The 5,366-nt window shown below is 37.6% G+C and overlaps 1 non-coding gene across 1 annotated transcript; it reads left to right on the forward strand.

Moving 5' to 3' along the window:
- Positions 1-2,065: 2,065 nt before the first annotated feature.
- Positions 2,066-2,184, forward strand: LOC127727276 (5S ribosomal RNA). Its single transcript, XR_007993848.1, has one exon. It is a non-coding gene; the product is annotated as a 5S ribosomal RNA (ribosomal RNA).
- The last annotated feature ends 3,182 nt before the right edge of the window (positions 2,185-5,366 follow it).

The following is a 5,366-nucleotide window of genomic DNA, read 5'->3' on the forward strand; positions in this document are numbered from 1 at the left end:
CAGTCAACACTCACTTGAAGTTAGCTTTGAAATCAGGAGTGAAGAGCAATAGCTTGAAACAGTCGAAGGGTACCGGCGCTTCTGGAAGTTTTAAGATAGGTGAAGTGGCTAAACCAGCTAAGAAGCCAGCAAAGAAAGCAGTTAAGCCTAAAGCCGCTAAACCAAAGAAGGCAAAGACACCTAAAAAGATGCCACAAAGAAACCTGCAGCAAAGAAAATATATTTTTTTCATAACCAACCGGGTGAAATCTTTTAAACTATTTTTAAAAATAAATGCAAGTCCAGTAATGCACACGTCGGGCCATATATAAACTTGAGAATTTCACTCTTTTCACATGCATGTGGCTTAAAAACTTAAAACGAAAATCTTAAAAATACTGTTATCCGCCTTTTTTGTCCTTTGAACTCGTCTCTTTCTTTTTGACCAGGGCTTATATGATTCACAACATTTCTGAAAGGATTGTGATTATCAAATATTCATTACAGCAAAAACACATAAAAAACAATAAATACTAACTAAAGCTTGTAAAACTCAAGCAAAAAAGTCAACTATTTGAAACTTTTTCCAACTCAGTCAAGGAAGTCCCGGTTTCGAATTTTGTCATCTTGGTGTGCTTTCATATCCAAGGCAAAATTTAAATTTCTGTGAAGTCTCTTTATTTCTACGTATATCTGAAAACAAAAACATATTTAGAAATGATTTTAATTCAAATACATACCATTTTTATAGCACATTCTAGTTTTTGTGAAATAATACAACACGTTTTCTGATGAAGAATCGCACGAGTGAAATTGCCAAGTTGCACATTAATCGTAAATATTTCTTCACTTGTGATATTTTGTTTAAATTTAATCACATATTCTCAAAAAACAATTCCTGCTGAACATTTTCCTATATGATTTTTATATCAAAAAGTACAATTTATTTGAAACAAATGGTTAAAACTTGTCGAACAAGCACACAGAAATTCTTGTCGATTTGTTTGAAATAGATTGTCATGAAAGTTTAAGGGTGCTCTCGTCGAGGTCCGCGTTATGCGATTAACTACCCGCAAACCGCAATTTTGCACATCATTGTTATTTGTCGTTCAACTCGCACACATCTTTCAACAACCAAAGTCGCAAAATGTCTGATGCACCAGTAGTAGTCAAGACTCCAGCTCAGTCACCAAAGAAGAAAGCTGCAGATAAACCAAAGAAAGTAGCTACTCATCCAAAATACAGCGAGATGGTAGGGAAAGCTATCTCTGCATTGATAGAGCGCGGGAGCTCTAGCCGTCAAGCCATCCTTAAGTACATCATAGCAAACTTCAATGTTGGTAGCGATGCAAAAACAGTCAACACTCACTTGAAGTTAGCTTTGAAATCAGGAGTGAAGAGCAATAGCTTGAAACAGTCGAAGGGTACCGGCGCTTCTGGAAGTTTTAAGATAGGTGAAGTGGCTAAACCAGCTAAGAAGCCAGCAAAGAAAGCAGTTAAGCCTAAAGCCGCTAAACCAAAGAAGGCAAAGACACCTAAAAAGACTGCCACAAAGAAACCTGCAGCAAAGAAACCAGCTGGTGAAAAGAAAGCAGCTAAACCAAAAGCAAAGAAACCAGCTACCAAGAAACCTGCTGCAAAACCCGCTGCCAAATCTGCAAAGAAAGCCACAAAATCACCAAAAAAGACCAAGGCTGCAGCTAAACCAAAGAAGGCAAAGACCCCAAAGAAGAAGTAAATGGAGGAAGCATATGATGCTTTTTAAGCTTAAACAGCCCTTTTAAGTGCTACCAAAATTTCTCAAAAAGAGTCTGAAATTGTTGCATGGTATATAACTTGGTTACAAATAAAATCAAGCTCGTCCCCATATTCCATATCTGTCTTTCTATTCTTGCATTTTTTTGTCTTCTCTAAAGTGCATGTGAACTTGTTAAGTTTTACTATCTTCCACTCTGGATAGTGTAGTTTATATATATTTTTATACCTGATAATTTTCTTATTTTTATACCAATTCTGTCAAGAAATGCTAAATACACGACTTTCGGCGGTTCCTAACTTTATATATTAAATTTTTTGGCACTTTAGTGTCTACGACCATATCACGTTGAAAACACCGGTTCTCGTCCGATCACCGAAGGTAAGCAACGTCGAGCTCGGTTAGTACTTGGATGGGTGACCGCCTGGGAATACCGGGTGTTGTAGACATTTTCTTCTTTTATATTTTTAATTTTAATTTTTCACTTCTCCCAAACATACGTTCTATCTTTTTGGCCCGAGAACACAGTTATTTCGTAGTGCATTTCTTTTAGACAATAAATTCAAATTAAAAAAATCGCACCTGCTCTATCGCAAAAAGATTTTTACAGTGTAGTTTACTACTATTGATACAAATAATATCAAAATTATAGAAACTTCTATCAGCTCTAACTCAAAATATTGACTATTCTGTGTTAAGGGGGCTAAAATTCAGTTTGACATCTTCAGACATTCTAATTTTTGACCTTTTTTAACTGGACCAAATCACTACTTAACATAAAGATTCAGCACCCAAATTTTTTTTTACATGTAATTTCATCCCCTTACTTAATATTTCATGCATAAAATATCAAGAAATAAATTGGTAAAGTGTATCCAAAAAAATGCAAGTTATACACTGTTCACACTAGGGACTATATTCGAAGACAACGAAAACCAAAGGACGATAACTGTGTCCTTGGACCTATTTCTTTATATGGATGTCTTGGGATGTAACATTTAATATAATATATCTAACTTTTGAAGGAAACAGAAAATATATCATTCATAATTTTATTTTTTTCATTACCAACCTGGTGAAATCTTTTAAACTATTTTTAAAAATAAATGCAAGTCCAGTAATGCACACGTCGGGCCATATATAAACTTGTGAATTTCACTCTTTTCACATGCATGTGGCTCAAAAACTTAAAACGAAAATCTTAAAAATACTGTTATCCGCCATTTTTGTCCTTTGATGTCGTCTCTTCCTTTTTGACCAGGGCTTATATGATTCACAACATTTCTGAAAGGATTGTGATTATCAAATATTCATTACAGCAAAAACAAATAAAAAACAATAAATGCTAATTAAAGCTTGTAAAACTCAAGCAAAAAAGTCAACTATTTGAAACTTTTTCCAACTCAGTCAAGGAAGTCCCGGTTTCGAATTTTGTCATCTTGGTGTGCTTTCATATCCAAGGTAAAATTTAAATTTCTGTGAAGGCTCTTTATTAAGTCTCCCAAACGAAGTTTGGGAAGACTTATTGGTTTTGCTCAGTTCTTATTATTATTATTATTCTTCTTCCGCCGCTTTTAAATTTGAACTTGTCCGCACCCGTTCTCCAAAACCGCTTGTCAGATTAACTTAGGGTTTCACAATATGCTAGACTAACATGTCTAGTGGTGCAATCAGGGTTTTGTTTGTGCATTGGGGTTTATAAAGGGGTACTTTGAGGGGCAAAAAGAAAGGAGGGTTTTACTATAGAACCCTATGGGATTTTATTTTTTTAAATTTTCAAATGATTATAAATTGAAAACCGTTTGTGATAGACACAATCTTTTTAATTGAAAATGTTCTAAATGATAAAGCACATTAAATAAAATACAGGGTTAGTCCCCAGGGGTCACCCCACCCCCTGCCATTTAAGAAAGTTCTAATATCTTTTAAATGGTTGAGATCCCCACCTCTAAACCATATATATTCTGGTTTGTCACGCTAAGATGGTTTGAATGATAAACAGGGTTAGTCCCCAGGGGTCATCCCGACCCCCTGCCATTTGAGAAAGTTCTAATATCTTGTAAATGGTTGAGATCCCCACCCCTAAACCATATATATTCTGGTTTGTCATGATAAAGCACATCAAATGAAATACAGGGTTAGTCTCCAGGGGTCACCCCCACCCCCTGCCATTTAAGAAACTTCTAATATCTTGTAAGTGGTCAAGATCCCGACCCCTAAACCATATATATTCTGGTTTGTCATACTATGATGGTTTGAATGATATACAGGGTTAGTCCCCAGGGGTCATCCCGACCCCCTGCCATTTGAGAAAGTTCTAATATCTTGTAAATGGTCGAGATCCCCACCCCTAAACCATATATATTCTGGTTTGTCATGATAAAGCACATCAAATGAAATACAGGGTTAGTCCACAGGGGTCACCCCCACCCCCTGCCATTTAAGAAAGTTCTAATATCTTGTAAGTGGTCAAGATCCCCACCCCTAAACCATATATATTCTGGTTTGTCATGCTATGATGGTTTGAATGATATACAGGGTTAGTCCCCAGGGGTCACCCCCACCCCCTGCTATTTGAGAAAGTTCTAATATCTTGTAAATGGTTGAGATCCCCACCCCTAAACCATATATATTCTGGTTTGTCATGATAAAGCACATCAAAAGAAATACAGGGTTAGTCCCCAGGGGTCACCCCCTGCCCCTGCCATTTAAGAAAGTTCTAATATCTTGTAAGTGGTCAAGATCCCCACCCCTAAACCATATATATTCTGGTTTGTCATGCTATGATGGTTTGAATGATATACAGGGTTAGTCCCCAGGGGTCATCCCGACCCCCTGCCATTTGAGAAAGTTCTAATATCTTGTAAGTGGTCGAGATCCCCACCCCTAAACCATATATATTCTGGTTTGTCATGATAAAGCACATCAAATGAAATACAGGGTTAGTCCCCAGGGGTCACCCCCACCCCCTGCCATTTAAGAAAGTTCTAATATCTTGTAAGTGGTCAAGATCCCCACCCCTAAACCATATATATTCTGGTTTGTCATTCAAAGATGGTTTGAATGATGTACAGGGTTAGTCCCCAGGGGTCACCCCCACCCCCTGCTATTTAAGAAAGTTCTAATATCTTGAAAGTGGTCAAGATCCCCACCGCTTAACCATATTTATTCTTGTTTGTCATACCAAGATGGTTTGAATGATATACAGGGTTAGTCCCCAGGGGTCACCCCCACCCCTGCCATTTGAGAAAGTTCTAATATCTTGTAAATGGTTGAGATCCCCACCCCTAAACCATATATATTCCTGTTCATCATGTCTCGAACATTTGAATGACATATACGGTCAGTCCCCAGGGGTTCCCCCCACCCCCAATGTTCTAATATCTTGTAAATGGTCGAGATCCCCACCCCTTAACCATATATATTCCTGTTCGTCGTGTCTCGAACATTTGAATGATGTATAGGGTCAGTCCCCAGGGGTTCCCCCCACCCCCAATGTTCTAGTATCTTGTAAATGGTCGAGATCCCCACCCCTTAACCATATATATCCTGGTTTGTCATGCCAAGATGATTTGAATGATATACAGGGTTAGTCCCCAAGCATCACTAATGCATATACTTTACTGGACCA

The sequence above is a fragment of the Mytilus californianus genome, unplaced genomic scaffold, assembly GCF_021869535.1.
Source record: "Mytilus californianus isolate M0D057914Y unplaced genomic scaffold, xbMytCali1.0.p SCAF_19, whole genome shotgun sequence".
Taxonomy (NCBI): Eukaryota; Metazoa; Mollusca; class Bivalvia; order Mytilida; family Mytilidae; genus Mytilus; species Mytilus californianus.